This window comes from Thermobia domestica, chromosome 2 (genome assembly GCF_964235325.1).
Source record: "Thermobia domestica chromosome 2, izTheDome1.hap1.1, whole genome shotgun sequence".
Lineage (NCBI taxonomy): Eukaryota > Metazoa > Arthropoda > Insecta > Zygentoma > Lepismatidae > Thermobia > Thermobia domestica.
In genome coordinates, this window is record NC_137455.1 from 29,528,154 (window position 1) to 29,547,911 (window position 19,758).

Sequence of the window (19,758 nt, forward strand, 5' to 3'; positions counted from 1 at the left end):
TGTTTCCTATCTTTTTCTTGATTTCATTCCATCATATTTGCTTTCCATTCTAACCTTTTTTTCTTTTATGAGCAGATTGGAGGCAGATCTAATTAGCAAAAAAAAAAAAAAAAAAAAAAAAAAAAAAGGGAGAATGAGTGAAATAGAAGTAAATATACTGTAATCAATACCTGAAACTAAGTCTTACGTATTGAAGATAAAGCACTAAAACTTGCAGTAGACAATAATAGTTTAAGCTGCTGGTGATAGTATGCGTACTCAACTCAGCTTACATTACATTCGATCCCTGATCGGAGTACACGTGATTTGAACTCCATATTTAGATCCATACACAGTACACGGTTATAAATAAATGCCAGTAAAACGCCAAAAATACATACTACATGGGACATGTATAATACTTTTAAGAGCTAATGGCCAAAAAGAAATATAAGATTCCTTGATGGACGACATATGGTCAGCTCAACCATTCACAATGACAGTATGTCTTATTTTCTTCAAAGATAGTCGCTATGATTTTATTCAAATAACTCCGCAATTATCACATTGTAGCAGAAAAAGTCGACGTAACTTGCTTCTACGAAGGAAACGAAGCAAGGTCGTTGCGTACCAAAAGTATACTCACTATTTCTTATGATATGTACACTCAATGACAAAAATTCCTTCCGTTTGACGAAATGAGTTTCGTAAATAATTTCAGAATGGAAGGACAATTTGAGTACAGTTTTCAGTATATTAAAAGTTATGTAATTAACGTCCTGTACGTTCCAGCCTTGGAACTCGGTGAAAATATGTACGTTGCACCGTTATCCCAAAATAAATTGTTTCATACGGAAATAACTCTTATTGCTGACTGTACATGGAACCATTAGAAAGAACATTTCAAAAAATAACTCTAATGATAAGGAATATCTGCATATCTTCTTTAATAAATCGAAATGTAGAACTTCCTCGTTCTTTGAATAAACCGCATTCACTCTGCTTTTAATGAAGTGGTTTATGGTTTGTAGGGTCACGTCGGATTGACGTCACAAGGAATAACCAATGCAAGAACTTAAGCTCAAATTATTTTTTTTTTTCGCTCTGATTCTATCTCATACGTAACTTAGTTTCTCTGTCATGTAGCCTGAAGAGAAAGGCTGTAATTATACAGCCAGACTACCCTTCCTTTTAATGAATATCCTCGTTCCACTATCATTTGAACACGAAGAACCAAAAGAAGAACTGAATCAGAAAGTATTGCCCAATCAAAGCCAGAAATTAGTTAAAGCAGAGCTAGTAGTGTGTTTCACAGGGTGATGAGTAAACTGGATAGTGAAAAAATCAAACAATTCTTTATTTTGCTTTGTTATAGGGAACAATTACATACCTATCGTTCTTCCTTTAACCTTCTAGATTCATTTAGAAGCACTAAATCAGATGAGACAGCCAAATAATAATAATAATAATAATAATAATAATAATAATAATAATAATAATAATAATAATAATAATAATAATAATAATAATAATAATAATAATAATAATAATGTGGTGTTATTGTAGAAGAGAAAGAGTTGTAGAGCGTTCACCTCTGGTGCGTAGGGTCCCTGGTTCGATCCCATATCGCTCCAAGTGGGCTCCGTGGTGAACGAACGCCGTGTGGGTGGGTTTTCTCGGAGTTCTCTCGTATTTCCTCACTTTCTTCATTCCACCATTTTCATTCATTTCTCATCAGCACCGTCTCCTTTTGCCTAGCCGGCATTCCCACGGAAGATTTCATTTTATTTTTCATTGTAGAAGGAGAAAGGGGGAGAGAATAGGACAATTGCGAATGTTAGTATTGAATTATGAAATTTAATCTAATCGTTCAAATTTCCGATGTTGCTTTACTGACTTGTGAGTACACATTTCTCACAGATAAAATGAAATATGATTTACAGTGGCTTCAATTATGATGGCAAGTTATTGGTGAGTGTCAAATCTACATGATACGAACAGATTCCATATTTATATTTTACACCCGTTGGCTCAAAAGGACTGTGTCCCTATTCTCCATGAAATTTACCGAATTTTGCATCTTTTTCCGATATTTGTTCGTGTTGGGTATAAACCTAAACAAACATGAACCTCCGCTTAAGATGAACCACTGACAATGGGTCATGGCTTGAAGAACTAAATACACGGAATATATTAACACCCGATAAGAATACTGTAAGTCCCTTTCAACGGCAATAGCATCGTAACAAGAAAGCTCGGTCGAGCTCTGATACCTACATCGTGTTCGGTTTCATTATAGATCTCCCTTAAATGTCTCTCTTGTGGATAATCTCTTTTTATTACACACTTTATACTTCAAGCTCGATTTTCTTTCTAAATATGCCACTCCTGGAAACTTCTTGTTCTTCGACTCCGTCTCTGTGCGTAGGTAGGAAGACGACTACAGTGGCCCCGCCTAGCAACCCCGGGCGTCTTCGGTGCGATCGGTTCCGGGTTCGATTCCCGGTGAGAGCATTTGGTCGGAAGGTGTAAAAAGCTTTTTCAGTCCAGCCATCCTGAATAAGGTTTCCCTGGGTTTTCCTTATTCACACCAGGCGAATGCCGGGACAGTGCCTAACATATAGGTCCCAGACCGCTTTGCTTCCTTTCTCAATTCTTTCTTACTTCCCTTTCCCCGGATATTCTGCAAGCCGAAAGACGTCATCCCAAATGCATGACTTAAGTGTCGAAAGATCAGAAATGTGAAACCTAATCCTAATCCGAACCTGACGACGGCTTAAAATGGAGCTAGAACAATATATAGTTAGAATTAAACTTGTATTTTCTGCTCATAAAACAACAACGCAATATAGGTATTTTATTACGATGAATTCTCTTCTGTAAATGTATCTATATATATATATATAAATGAAAGTGACTATGTTTGTGACTTAATTACTCTTATACCACTGGACCGATCTCAATCAAATTTTGAACTTTCATAAGGGGGGAGGGAACGTTCATATATGACATTTTTGATGATCGCTGTTATAAGCAGTGACATTTACGATGCCATTTAAATCCAAATTCAGCTTCGTAACTTGGGAGATGGGACACTTGCCGTTTAAATCTAAATTCAGCTTCGTAACTTGAGGGATAGGACACTTTCAATGCCGTTTAAATTTAAATTCAGCTTCGTAACTTGCGGGATGGGACACTTTCGATGCCGTTTAAATCTAATTTCAGCTTCGTAACTTGGGGGATAGGACACTTTCGATGCCGTTTAAATCTAAATTCAGCTGAGTAACTTGGGGAATGGGACACTTTCGATGCCATTTAAATCTAAATTCAGCTTCGTAACTTCGAGGATGGGACAATTTTGATGCCGTTTAAATCTAAATTCAGCTTAGTAACTTGGGGAATGGGACACTTTCGATGCCGTTTAAATCTAAATTCAGCTTCGTAACTTGGGGGATAGGACACTTTCGATGCCGTTTAAATCTAAATTCAGCTGAGTAACTTGGGGAATGGGACACTTTCGATGTCGTTTAAATCTAAATTCAGCTTCGTAACTTGGAGGAAGGGACAATTTTGATGCCGTTTAAATCTAAAATCAGCTGAGTAACTTGGGGAATGGGACACTTTCGATGCCGTTTAAATCTAAATTCAGCTTCGTAACTTGGGGGATAGGACACTTTCGATGCCGTTTAAATCTAAATTCAGCTTCGTAACTTGGAGGATGGGACAATTTTGATGCCGTTTAAATCTAATTTCAGCTTCGTAACTTGGGGGATAGGACACTTTCGATGCCGTTTAAATCTAAATTCAGCTTCGTAACTTGGGGGATAGGACACTTTCGATGTCGTTTAAATCTAAATTCAGCTTCGTAACTTGGAGGATGGGACAATTTTGATGCCGTTTAAATCTAAATTCAGCTGAGTAACTTGGGGAATGGGACATTTTCGATGCCGTTTAAATCTAAATTCAGCTTCGTAACTTGGAGGATGGGACAATTTTGATGCCGTTTAAATCTAAATTCAGCTCAGTAACTTGGGGGATCAGACACTTTCGACGCCGTTTAAATCAAAATTCAGCCCATAATAGTAATATTTAATTTTTAAGATAAAAATCATCGCCTATGTAAGAGAGAGCGCTTTAGTAATAGTAAAAAATGACTGACTAAAGGAACATATAGCTAATATATATTATTTTAACCCTGCGAAGCGGGGTAGTTGACAGTAGTTAAGAATAAAATTGAATTTCATAAAAATATTAAAGCAATATGTAAAAATAAACTGTTATACTCCATGATTGTCATTTATTTATTCAAAGTTGAAATATTTGTTTTACTCCTTCTGGCTCATATTCGTGCCGCTTTATAGTGTTCTGCATTCCAGAAACTGTATGGCAGGAAAAAAGGGAGTTAAAAACGCAAACTGTGACGCGGTACCAGCACCTTTTTCTGTCAGCAAGCACCATTTAAAGCGTGAAAGTCAAGCCATACCACATGGAAACAGGAGCCTCGGTGCGTTGCGATAAATTGGCGTTTTCGACCGAATGAAATCAATACCAGTAGTTGGGTAGCTTTTAAAGGATTTTGGGTTTTGGTCTCTCATCCTTCGCTCCCACGATCTTCTCTTCCTCTCTCTTTCTCTCTCTCTGTTTCCCTGTCTCTGTATCTTAACCCAAGAGTTAACACGCCCTGTCGAAACTGAGAGACAAAGTTAAACACTAAAGTTCCGACTTGCGAGTATTGGGTTTCTCTCTTCGAATTCACTGTTTCTGTTTTCTTTTTCTTATTCTTTACAACAAAGCATTTGTAAATTTCGTTAGGTAACAGAGACAAAGTTTAAATATTAGCTAACACTTTTAAAATAACTCTTTCCTAATTCATCAATTTTAACTAATTTTAATATACGTCATTATAATATACATAAATACAAGTTTTACTTTTAAATAATCTTCCCATAAAAGATAGTCTAATTAATAACTCGTTACAAGACCTATCTGGTTTTTCATAAGGACCAGACTTTTTCACGTGATCAGGTCAAAAGTGAAGTTTGCTTCCCAAGTCGAGTCTGGATATTTCAGATCAAGATATGAGATATATCAATCACGTAACTTCCGCGTGAGGCGACCTGGGTAATTCGAAGAAGGTGCATATACTTCATCATTATTATTTATTTTACTCAAACAACTTGCTTTTTGACAATGTTTCAACCATATTTACCTTACGTGCTATACATCGATTGTAAGCTCTTCATTATGTCTTTGCAATGAGCTTTCATTTAGTCATCTCCTTATTATAGCTTTTGAGACATGGACGAATTCATTTTTGTACATTGCTTTTCCATTGATATTAATGTTAATGTTTTGCGCGTTCTTTGACTATGTTTCATCCATTTTATGACAATTTGCTTTCAAAATATAGAACCTGCATAGCCTCTTCTACACTTGAGCTAAATTTTAGCCATCTACCTTTTTGCTTTTTGAGATAAGTGGAGGAATTATTGTTTTTATTATTGATTTCCATTGACATCAATGTTAATGTTTCGTGCGCTTTTTTAGCTATGTTCCATTCATTGTGGGACAATTTGGTATTCTAATATATCTACATAATCTATCTAATATAATCTACAAGGGCAAGTCAAAATTATCTACACTTTTCATTCTACAGTTTATTTACATGAAGCTAACGTTATACTATGCACATCATTTTTCTACGTAATCTCCCTCCTTATTAATGCACTTGGCCCAACGGTCAACGAGCTTACGTATTCCTTCCAAATAAAAGGTTTTCGGTTGGTCGTAAAGACACTTTTGCACCGCAGTTTGCACGTCTAAATCTGAGGCAAATCGGCAACCACGCAAAGCATCCTCGAGCGGCCCAAACAAGTAAAAATCAGTTGGTTGTAGGTCTGGGATATAGGGAAAATGATCCCATAACTTAAATTTCAGCTTGTTGATGGTTTCAATAGTGTGATGAGCCGTGTGTGGCCTTGCATTGTAATGCAACAACAAAACTTTCTTCGACAACAAACCTCGGCGTTTCTTGCAAATTGCCAGCTTCAGATTCTTTTCGAACATTTCACTATAACTCGCACAGTTCATCCTCTTTCCCTTGTCCATGAACTACGCCATTATGAGCCCCTGTGGGTCCCAAAACACAGTTATCAAACCTTTCCTGCGGATGGCTCAGTCTTGAATTTTTTCTTCGTCGGAGATCCAGGGTTTTTCCACTGCATACTCTGGCGCTTTGATTCTGGCTCATAATGATGAACCCGTGTTTCATCGCCAGTGACTATTCTGCTTAAAAATGCTTCACCTTCGTTGTTGAAATGAGTGAGTAAGCGTTGACAGACCCTAAAACGAGTGAGCTTGTGCTCTGCAGTAAGTTTTCTTGGTGCCCACCGTACGCAGACTTTATGAAAACCGAGCTCGTAGTGAATGATTTGTTGGGCAGATATATGACTGATGTTCAAAGCTACTGCTACCTCATCGATAGTGATTCTCCTATTCGCCGGAACCAACTCTCGAGCTTGCTGAATGTTGTCATCTGTAGCGGAGGTTCGTGGCCGTCCTGCTCCCTCTTCATGCGTTACACTTGTTCCATCACTTTTAAACTTCTCGAGCCATATAAACACAGTTTTACGTGATAATGCACTTCTCCCATGTTGCTATGATAGTCTGCGATGAATGTCTGATCCTTTGACACCCTCCGACCAGAGGAATCGGATCACTGCTCGTTGTTCCTCTTTGGTGAAAACTTCTAATGGAGCAGCCATAATATATCTGCAACAGAAGGAAGAAAATTGAGAAATTAAGATCACACTTTCACAGCATTACCACAAAAGTACAACAAATAAAATACGTGAGGACAGAAGACAAAGTGCGCAATTAAGAAAAGTTATGACAAAAGTGTAGATAATTTTTGACTCACCCTCGTATATAGTCTGTTATGCATTTGTGCTGAATTTGAGCCCTCTTTCCTAAATCCTGCTCACATGATTGCAACCGGATAAGCTTTTTTACTAAAACTTCAAATATGGGCACAGCACTTATTTGAATAGAAAGTTAAGTAAACGTGGGACTTATGGAATATCAGATAGTTTCTAACATTTGTGAAAAGAGATTATTGGGTAGGGATCCTATATTTTCAGACTGAAAATAAACATACTATGGAACTTAGAGTACAGGGTTATTCAAAAAGAAAGAACATATTTCAAACATTTATTTCTTCCAAACTACAAAAGATAGAAACATGATTCGGACGTTACTTGATTAAAAAAGGTTTACAATTTATTGTTAGTAATTATGATGTGCATTCAATATGAGCACCGTGTGTTACACGACAAATGTAAAAACGGTGGCTCATTTCTTGCCACACACGAATCAGCTGGTCTCTAGTTATCGAATTCACAGCTTCAACAATTCGATGTCATAGACCTTCAAGGGTGTCAGGCATAGGAGGGATAAAAACACGGTCTTTTACGTAACCCCATAGATCAAAATCACACGGAGTGAGATCTGGAGACCTGGGAGGCCACGGGCGATAAAGTTGATCTTCTGCTCCTCCTCTTTCAATCCAACGTCCTGGAATGGTGTCATTCAAGTAACGTCGAACGTGGTTAGAGAAATGAGGCGGGGCCCCATCTTGCATGAAGATGGAGTCATCTGAATGATCTTCAAGTTGGGAAAATAACCAGTTTTGAAGCGTGTCTAGATAGGTTAATCCTGTCACAGTTTTCTCCATGAAGAAGAAAGGCCCATAAACTTTGGTTACAGATATCGCACAGAAGACGTTCATCTTTGGTGAATCTCTTTCATGTTGAATACCTGCCGCAGGATTTTCACTTGCCCAAATTCTAATGTTATGGCGATTTCCCAAGCATGATCTTTTCAGCAAGTATCTTCGTTTCAACGTAAACTTTTTAAAATTTTAAATACCGTCAAAATCAACAGACAAAACATTCTCCTGTTTCTTCATTTTCTTGCCACAATACGTTCTAGCAGATACATATTATCTATGAACAGCTTCCCCTTAGCCAATGGTCTGATAAGTTTTTTTCCTCTTGTTTAGTTACATGCAAATTTGTTCTTTCTTTGGCTATGATTTCCAACACCTTCCATTCGTTTGCTACTTGACTCAGCTAGTACTCCCTACAAAGGTTATCTAATGTAATAATTCTTGCATACTTGAATTATAGGCAAATAACTAGTAGATGGTGTATACTTTTCTTCAATTAGTTTATAGTGTTAAAACTGAGTTTTAATGATTTGGCATTCGTTAATAGTTATGATTTGATTTGATTTGATTTTTAGTAGTTAGGCTATATGAGACGTGGACCCAACAGTTTACGTGGGATCCCAACTATATGAGCTCCCGTCAGGAATTATACCCGAGTCTCCTACGCCACATGCGCGTACGCTATCCGCTTAGCCACGTGGGAACTCTTAACAGTTGCCGTTGTTTTAACGTAGGTCTTACACGGACATCCCACCAATAAAATAATCGCATTTAGTTATAACTATTCGATATATAGCATGAAAAAAGCAAGTTAAGAGTGAAATACAATCTCGTTATGTTGATCTGCTTGATTTACTTAACTTGCAAAAAATCTTCAAAAGGAACGAACATTAAATTTCAAAGACCTACAAGCAATAATGACGTATAGGTACAAAGGTAACGAAATGTCAAACGATAAATAAGGCTTAAGAAACACAAATTGACAGCAGTAAACTCAAAATTCTCTAAAGTAGTTCAAAGTCACTTTACAGTATAAGGGTAACGTTATATTTGTTGGAGTTTCTTTTCCGTTTTCTTCAATATTTACGCACCACAAAATCTAACGAATAATTAATTAATAATCGAGAGACGTCGAACTCTATACTTCTTATAACGACTCTCTAATTAACGATCAAACTGGTCCTTTCTCCTTTCCATGTCATACAAGACACACCTAGCGTTTGACTGTCGCTTTCCTGCAATACTCAAGAGACGTCGAAAGTGACTAAAAAGCAACCACAGAAGCACTTTGAAATTTCAGAGATCTTTACAAGTTTATTCCTAATTTTCTTCTCGTGATTTCTTTACAAATATGACTTTGTAAATCAGTGCTTGATGTGGTTTCACACTAAGCTTCGTAGCACAAAAAAATTAATTGCTTCTTAGAAGTTGCTAAACAATCTAACTTTTTAATCAATAATATTGTTAATGTGACCCTTTTGCCGACGACTGAAAAATTCAATTCTAGTTCACATCAAAAGTTTAATTTAATATTCAAACAAAAACAGAGAGAAATTAATCGCTACAATGAACAATATACTCTAGGCCAGCTGATCGGTTTGTTCGTTGTTTTAATTTTTACAATCCTCTTTAACACCAAATTAATATATAAAAAATAAATCTTGAGATTAATGTGAAATATGAAATACAAAATTAGCTTGTAAGCAATAAAGCCCTAACGGGAATAAAGCCCGGTTGCCTTGGTCCATGATGGGGCGATGGACTCGAAATCTGTTTCAGCAGTACGCTAGTTTTTAATTTCAAGTAGAATACGAATAAAATCTTCTTCACGACCGGCACTTTCAGAGGACTGCATCCAGCTCACACAGAGAGAAAAACGTACTTGGCATACCTAAAAACGTAGGTTATGCATAAATCCTGTAGTTTTGGGCCTTAAAGTACGACTATAAGTAACAACCTGAAACAAACGTATCACTGAAGACATATGTTTATAACACTGTCCGTATAAGTGTTCCATCTATACGTACTTTCCGTATGACTGTCTATAGGCGGTAGGGATCTCATATACAGATGTGCATATATATCGTATAGCTGACGTACGCAACGTACGTATACGTATGTAATATACGGAAGATTGTTAAATGTCAGACATCCTGCAGGTGCAGGTAGAAAGCATGTTGCATTTGGATAATGTATGCTCCGTAAGACTTCCGTATTAAACATATGGATTCCGTATATATTTACAATATATCGTTATCCGGATGACGGACTTTTCTCAGTCTACGAGCCGTAGTTTGAGCATTACATATTTGGCAATGAATGATTTGCTAATTACTGACGTTCCGGTACTTAATCTTCAAACTTTGTATATTATACACCATGAATAAACCAGATAACATTCTAAATTATTTTGGAGTTTACCACTGTAGTGTACTCTCAAACGCTCTCGCCTTTGGTGTGAGCAATTCGGGGTTCGATTTCAGGTAGGAACATTCGATGGAAAAAGTGTGAAAGTTTTTTATTTCCGCCATTGTAAATGAGGTTTCCTTGGGTTTTGTTCTTATCATATTAGAAATTGACGGGAAAGTACCTAACAAAATGATTCCAGCCCAATTCTTTTCTCCCACAATCTTTTTTCCTCTCCAGTTCCCTGGACAGTTTGATCCCCGAGGGATGTCATCTCCCATACGTGACGGGATAACACAGACATAAATAAAGAAAATGAAGAAATCTAATACCTAATCTAAATTATTGCACATTATATTTTAAATATATGAAAACAAATATCAAATTACTTTCATAACGCATACAATAAATTTATAATTCTATGTTTTTGAACAATTTCGAAAAACGAATGATCACTGTGACCACAGAGATCGGATAAACAATCGTTGTGTGAACTACATTAATTAAACGTTATCATTAATATTTACATAGGTTCATTTGCATATATTCCTGATATTTTTCATACGTCCATGTATCCTAATCACCCATTATAATTTAGTTGCTGGTACACAGAACACACACACACACACACCCATATATATATATATATATATATATATATATATATATATATATATATATATATATATATATATATATATATATATATATATATGTGTGTGTGTGTGTGTGTATGTGTGTGTGTGATGCATATACATATTAAGAGCTATAGCATCGATCGATTATAGGATTTAAAAAAACGGAATAAACTCATCAAACTGATCTACATGATAAATATCTACCCCTCCCCATATTTCAGACCCGCGGTTATAACAAAATGTTAATAGTACATGTATGTGTGTGAGAGAGATTTTGTCTTTATTGCTGGGCTAATCTAGATTACTAGTTTTGGGCCAACATTCTCCAATGTCGCAGCTAACACATACCACGTAAAACCGCAAAACCATGCGATTACTGAAGCTGAAGTGATTTGTTGGTGTACAACAGCGACAGTAGATCATCTTAATGACAAACAGAGACGCTCAAAATCTGATGCAACCTATCAACATTTCCCCTACAATCCTTCAAACATTAGCTTCCTCTCATTCACAGGAACAATCAACCTTTTTTTACAACGACTTTTGCCTTTCGACATGTTACATGTATATATACATGTATCTATCTATCTATATCTATATATGTGTATATATATATATATATATATATATATATATATATATATATATATATATATATATATATATATATAGTATTATATAATGGGACAAATCAAGGACTGCGTCAAATTGTCTAATACGTTTATACGTTTTCAGCCATTAAAGGCCACAATGGAAATGACAAACGCATATAAATATATATACTTATATAAATTCATACTGTAACTATGAAACGTAATTTAACATTGTATTTTCTAGATACCAAATATAACCATAGTAATAGGAAGTCATATGTATGGATCTTATCAAATATAAATGCTTATATTATGCAATTACGATATGAACTAAATTGTAAGTTTATTGGTTTTAGTTAATCTGAATTATATATCATAAATTTGACTATTATGTTTCTATGAAATACATACGATATTATTTTTACTACAGTCATTTTCTTGAGTTACGAGGCACGTTTGATGTGACAGCCCAGAAGACAATTCATTCAATCTTAAAGAAAACAGAACAATTGATTTAAAAGTTTGCCATATGTGGGTATATAAGTTTGTTATAATCTGATCTAATATTATTAGAGATAACACAATTAAGTAATTACATTTTAAAAATATGAAATGTGGTCATGTTAGTAATTTCCAAATAGTTTTCACATATTACTGAAACATAAATTATGATCGAGGAAAAAGTGACACGAACATATTTCGTTGACTCAGGTTGGAATGCATTTTCATGATGTAGGTCCTTACCGGTACACTCGTAATACACTCAGTTACAAAATCTATGAGTATAATTACAGATAAGTTGGTCATTGACCTGAGGAAACGAGAAAAAGACTAGGGAAGAATTAGGCAACAAACTCAAAGTGTATAAGGGATATTATAGTTTTCCAAGAACTTATTTTATTAAAGTGCTTTAGCATGATTACAATCATGATTATTAGCATGACTATTCAACGTGAATCGATTGCTTAAGCTGATATATTTGCAAAAAGAAATATTTACTGATGTTAGTTCCTTAGTTAGCAAACCACGAATTTCAGGGATATCTTTAACTATGACCGCTTTTGTGAACAGGTAGGCATTGAGAAATCTTACAGAATAATATAACAAACCACGAATACATACAGTTAGAATTGTAAAGTTATGGAAATATTTTACGGTCATAGAAAATGAGCTTAAACACAGACATATGTTACCTATTCTTTTTCGATAACAATTCTTCAGCAAATCACTGAAATTATTCTTAGTCTTTTCCTTTGCTGTATTCGCAAAATTAATGCAATTTCTTGTATTCGTACTTTTCTCAAAAATGCCCAAGTACAAATGAAAAATAATATGAAATCTCGAATTTTAACGTCCCACGGTTATGCTGGTTAGGCTAAAGGAGACGATGATAATGAGAAATGAGTGAAATAGTAGAATGAAGAAGGTGGGAGGAAACGGGAGAAACCCGAGAAAGCCCTCGAGCACGGCGTTTGCCCACCACAAAGTCAACACGGCGCGAGCTGGGATCGAACCACCGACCCCAAGCACCGGAAGTGAACGCTCTACCACTGAGCCGCCGCGCCTCTTCCCCAAGTACTAATAGCCTTGCATACCGTCCTTGCAGTGTAGATGGAATATGACATCATAGTAAAGGCTAATGTCAAGATTTATAACTCCATTTTTATTAACCAAGTAACTCAGCACACCATTGTGAAGAAGTAAAGTTGACTGTGTCTGTTACTTGCATCGTGCTAACATAACCTTAACACCTAATGTCCCAGTGTCTGTTTTAACGGTCATGGGTTCATTTAAATTGAAAGACGTCAATGTGACCAGAATGATTTCCGAATTGTATAGGTGGTTGTAATATAATCCATTCACGCAACACCATCTTCATCTCTTAATTCCCAAACTTGAACTCACAACCAGGTTGATATACATTTTAATTTTAGTTGTGGAGGCAGTTTTGCGAAATAGGGATTTGACTGAAGAGTCAACATTACAAATACTGTGCTTTCCTCGAGTTGAGAAATTGGTATCATGTTTGTTGTTATGAACTGATACAACTTTCTGGTATCTTGTTTCTGGAGATGAAACCGTCAAAGTCAGTGAAAGTATATGTTAATATATATATTGTAGAATCTCTTGTAAGATTTTTTTTTTCAAAAAGAAATAATGATTGGAATAAGATGAGACTTTGGACTCGATATAAGTGACAACTTTGAGCAATACCATGCCTTGCGTTGTGTGAATAATCATAACGTAACGAACAGTATATTTCCTTGGAAGATAGTTTTACTATCTTTTCTCCACATTTTAGGAGGGATCAGTATGATGATATTAAGGAGCCAAGATTTAGTGAAGTTCTGGAAATCAACAAGAGATTGTTAATTAAGATAGTTTACAGTTATTGTTCATCTAGTCAGTTCAATTCATTTCAATTAACAATGCTAATTACTCTCTCTTTTGGTATTGATATGAATCTTTAAAGTGTTTCTAAATTTACTTCTTTCTTTTCTGTAAGTATGAGTCATATTAACAACCTATATATTATTCAACTAAGTAGAACAAGCATATCATTTTAATATATCATACATGTAAATGGAACTACCTATGTGGTTTTCGATTTAGTAACCACCTGCGTCATATATGTTGAGTATTGTTGTTTGTAGTCACCTTCTCCGTTCAAATTGACAGTTCCATCAGTTGAATATTTTTACTGCATTGAAAGGTAATTGTCTCATTCGCCATTCCCTGGGAATATTCTGCTTGCAGTAAAATCAAAAAAGTTCATCTCGATCAGCTGAGTAATTTTCGCTGCAGCGAAAAGAAAGTTACACTTGTCATTCCCTGAGAAGATTCTCCTTGCACTGCAATCTAAACATTATGACACTAGTTTTGATTATATATGAAAATAGGCAACCTGATTTTCACACACAATCAGTTAACCTCATTACATAACGACAGCTTTTCTCCCGTAAACCCTAACGAAAAGTGGATAATTTCGTAGGACATTACATCAGAAAATAAATATTAATAATGCGTAAGTAGTCACCGTGTAAGAACGGAACAGACAAAACAAAAATTTTAAAGAAGAGAATAAAGAAAACCTATCAAATTCCCTGTCCATTCTGTTCATCATATCACATATCATCATCGTTTCTAAAGTTTCATCATCAGGTAAATTTCGCCACCACCCCCCATTCCTCACACCTTGGAATTTCGAAACAAAGTCTATGCCAATCGTTTGTGCTACGTCTATGAAGGAATGCATCGCTAAATATTTAGTTTGTACCACTTCAGGTACAAAGATATAAGTGTTCTATAATGGGTGCTGCCTCCCCACCTTGGAATTTCGAAACAAAACCTATGCCCATCGTTTGTACTACGTTGTTATGGGAATGTATCGCAAAAAGATTCGTTTGTACCACTCCCGGTACAAAGTTATAAGAGTTTAAAAGTGGGGGTTTGGAAACGACAGCCCCCACATTGGAATTTCGGAACAAAACCTATGTCCATCGTTTGTACTAGGTTTGTATGGGAATGTATCGCAAAAAGATTTGTTTGTACCACTTCCGGTACAAAGTTATAAGAGTTTTAAAGTGGGGGTTTGGAAACGACAGCTCCCCCTTGGAATTTCGGAACAAAACCTATGTCCATCGTTTGTACTACGTTTGTATGGGAATGTATCGCAAAAAGATTCGTTTGTACCACTTCCGGTACAAAGTTATAAGAGTTCTAAAGTGGGGGTTTGGAAACGACAGCTCCCCCTTGGAATTTCGGAACAAAACCTATGTTCATCGTTTGTACTACGTTTGTATGGGAACGTATTGCAAAAAGATTCGTTTGTACCACTTCCGGTACAAAGTTATACGAGTTTTAAAGTGGGGGTTTTGAAGCGACAGCCCCCGCCTTGGAATTTCGGAACAAAACCTATGCTCACCGTTTGCAGTACGTTGGTATGGGAGTGTATCGCAAAACGATTCACATATACCACTTCTGGTACAAAGTTATAAGAGTTTTAAAGTGGGGGCTTTGGAAACGATAGCCCTCCCTTGGAATTTCGGAACAAAACCTATGTTCATCGTTTGTACTACGTTTGTATGGGAATGTATCGCAAAAAGATTCGTTTGTACCACTTCCGGTACAAATTTATAAGAGTTTTAAAGTGGGGATTTGGAAACGAGAGCTTCCCCTTGGAATTTCGGAACAAAACCTATGTTCATCGTTTGTACTACGTTTGTATGGGAATGTATTGCAAAAATATTCGTTTGTACCACTTACGGTACAAAGTTATAAGAGTTTTAAAGTGGGGGTTTTGAAGTGACAGCTCCCCCTCGGAATTTCGGAACAAAACCTATGTCCACCGTTTGCAGTACGTTGGTATGGGAATGTATCGCAAAAAGATTCACATGTGCCACTTCTGGTACAAAGTTATAATTGTTTTAAAGTGGGGGCTTTGAAAACGATAGTCCTCCCTTGGAATTTCGGAACAAAACCTATGTCCATCGTTACCGGACTGCACCGTAAATCATTTCGTTTGTACTGGCTTCAAATTCTGATACATTTCTACAGATTTGAAGATCTTCCAGTACGACTCGTTTTACTGCATTTGTACCGGATTTTAGTTTCGTTTGTACCGGTTTCAAATTCGAGAAAATCGAGAAATAAAGCGGTCCTGCTAAATTCACGTATACCTTAGCCGGACCAGGAAATAAATTTCTACAAATGTGAAGATTTTTCCGTACGAATTGTACCGTAAAAAAATCGTTTTTATCTGTTTCAAATTCGACAAAATAAAAAGTAATTATTGAGTTCACGGTAACATAGCCGGACTATTGACTAATTTTGTCAAATTTGAAGAACATGTGTATTCCAATAATAATTACTCAAAAATTCGAGAGACACGGAACACGAACCAAACTTTATTTACATTTTTAAAATGCGACATGATTTTACATCTACTATTTAAAATATTTAAATAGAGATTCGTACTTAAAGTGCACACAAGATTTGTAAAATAAAGTGAAAGACTTAAACACAACAAATAATACAAATGAATTCACATCTAAAAGTTTTCAGTTACGCCAACAGTTTGGTTGACTATTTACTATTTAGAAAAAATTAAAATAGGGTTAAAATAAAGAAATCATACATTCAGAACAGGGCTGGCCTTAAGCTGATTGGACCGATTGCTCCAAATCGGGCCTCACGCCTTACGGGGCCCCGCGTTAGTGCCGTCTACTCTACTATCCAGTCTAATCTACTCTCCAGTGCCGTTTTAACAGCATATTAAACCCCAGAGCCAAGAAGTGTGTTATGATCCTTATGATTAAATTTTGCTATTAATACACGTAATTAATACGTGCCATTCTGCTCGCGGGGCCTCCGGGCAAGTGGATATGGCACTATTAAGATGGTTCTGCTACTCTCAGTTGTTGTAATACGCATAATTATACATATATTAATTAACTACATTCATTGCTTAATTATATATTATTTAACTATATTCATTAAGGTTAACAAAGTATAAAGAAACAAGACGGCTGCAGACATCCGATTCTTTTCTCCTTTTTTAAAAAAAAAGAAAAGAAAGAAAGAAACAAGATAGAAGGTAGTCCTCATTATTTTACGGCCACACACGAGAAAAAAAAAATAGGCAACAAGCTTGTAAGTTCGTGGTTTCTTTCATGAAATTTTAGACTGTAGCGTCTTTACCACCCTGGAGAGGAATTTTAACATAGACAGTTCATTGACTGATTCGAAACAGACCATTTATTTATTTTAAGATTGTTACTTGTAGCTTGTCACCAACAAGAAAATGACCATAGATATAACAGACGAACTGCGGTTTTAAACCATGGGTGAACCATTTCCCAAATCTAACGAACATACACACAGGCCAGACTATCTGGAGACATACTAACAGAAACAGAATGCCCAATATGTTGTCACATTTATAAGATCAATAAGCACGCAAAATTTTAATGTATAAATAAAGCTTCGCTACTAAGAGAGTATAATAAAATAGATAACATTGCCGCGAGAGAGATAGTACTATTTAGTAATGCGACGAGCGAGAATAATGAGCTATATAATGGATTATTAGAATTAGACGCGTAGAGATGTGGCAACAGTTAAACACATGTTTGAAAGAAATTACCCCAACGCTGTGAATTTGACACTTCGCTTCGGAAAAGAAGAGAAAACCAGCCAAAATCGGCTACGTAAGGGGTCCAGAATGGCTGGCCATGACGCTAGAAAAATATTTTAATTATTCTACACATAAGCGAAAACATGAAACGCATGATGACAGAAAAGTAACACGGCTAAGTTTTGTGGTCATTTTAAGAAATTTTCTCAAGACACTCTGGCGTCTTGCGATATTTATTAAGACACGAAACATGTACCACGAGGAGACATAGTCCTCAAGAGCGGTCAGTGTCCAGCCGAAAAAGGGAGAGGAAAAGAAAAGAAAAGGTTTTTGAAAAGCAACCCTAAGAAAAAAAAACACCACAGAACAAGGAACGTAGAAAGAATAGGGGGTAAAATACACAGGAAGAAAAAGAGAGTGGGGGAATTTTACTAACTAAAATTACTATAATACGTAAAAATGATCAAAATTGAGTATATTTTATACGCAAATGTAAACAAATAAATGGAGCACTATTTCTTTGAAAGGATTTTCCTATGTCTGTCTGTCTGTCTGGCTGTCTCTCTCTATCTCTATGTATATGAGATCTATATATTACATATAATCATATAAGTATTAACAACATCAATTAAGTGCTAGGCAAAAGGTCATTCCTGAACTAGTTAAAAGCTGTACATAATCTGCGAAAATATTTAGAATAAAATCTTATTATTATTATTATTATTATTATTATTATTATTATTATTATTATTATTATTATTATTATTATTATTATTATTATCACGATTACTGGTAACTAGTATTTTGCATAAAGAATTATTAAAAAGGAGGATCATTTAGTTGTGTATAACATATTCAAGTAGATATAGAAATTTTATAGGGATACCACAATTATCATTAGTCTTATGTAACCAACAAATATTATTATTATTAACTCTAGAAATATTGTGATAGAAATATTGTTTTATTCAACATTATTAATACCACCATTATTATATCAAAACAAAATTGTCATAGAAATATAAATATTCGTATTCCAGTAAGAAACATCTGAGAAAATCTAAGAAAATTGTCATAAAAGAGTATAATATTTAGTAAATCGGGTTTAATAAATAGTAAAATCTATATTTGAAAATAAGATAATTTCGTAAGGCATTCACATTTGGCACTGGAGGATCATTCAAAATTGGTCGCGCGGTAACCTCAGCAGGGGTCTCTGGCTAAAGAGGGTGACTTTGAAAAAAAAAAAAAAAGGGGAGGTCTTTCTTAAGAAACAGGAGAAAAACCAATGAAAAGAGAGGGTGGTCAAGAAAAAGGAGAGAAACCAATAAGACAGAAAACGAAACTTAATGAAACAAAATGAAAAGAACAATTATTGGTTAGATTAGACAAGGGGTGTGTCAAAATGGTCAGAGTGTGTAAAGGACAAATAGGAAAGGAGAAACAAAAAAATGAATAAGTAATTAGTGTGAAATGATAAAGGAAGAGGACATAAAGAGGACAAAAAAGTTTTAGTTAGGTTGAGAGAGTCAAGTTGTCGAGATCATCGAATCGCGAAGTCCAGACCGAATTCAGGGGTAACAACCCGTATAATAACACATCTTCGCGCTCTGAGCGGTGAAAGACAGTTTCAGTGGGGCAAGTAATGGTAAAAATGCGAGAGGCCGCAAGAGTACGCTATTTTCGGCTGTGACAAAAGAACAGTATTGCAATTCTTTCTTGTACCAGAAGACCGTATAGTAAGTATAATAATTTAATCAACGTTTTATAAAAGTGTAGCGTCGCCTGTAGTGATAAAACGCAGTAAATGGAGTAAACGTTTGGAACTTTGCGAACTTTTCAAGAGTGTGAACCATCTAACACTTTCTGGGAAGCGAAACAATCAAGCAACACGGAAATCTGCCACGGAGAGACAGCGGAGTTACCTTACTAGAAGAAAAGGAAAATGTTCAACGGACAGTCATCAAAAAGGAGGTAAAGTGGCAAACATTTCATTAACTGAATTTTAAGTGCAGTGCGCGATAAGGTTTAAATTCCAAATGACACACCCTCGAATTAAGGTCATGTATAATTTGTGTAAAATTAAATTTCCTCCCTCTTGTTTTACAAAATAGATGTAACTATTGGTGTTAAAGATAGGATTTTGCTCGTAATTTATTAAATAAGTAGCATGATTTCTGATAACTTTGGTATTGATGCGAAATTGATTTTCTCAGATGTACTTACTATTTAAGTGTTATTATGTGCTATTTAAGTTTTATGAGTGATTTACGAATTTGA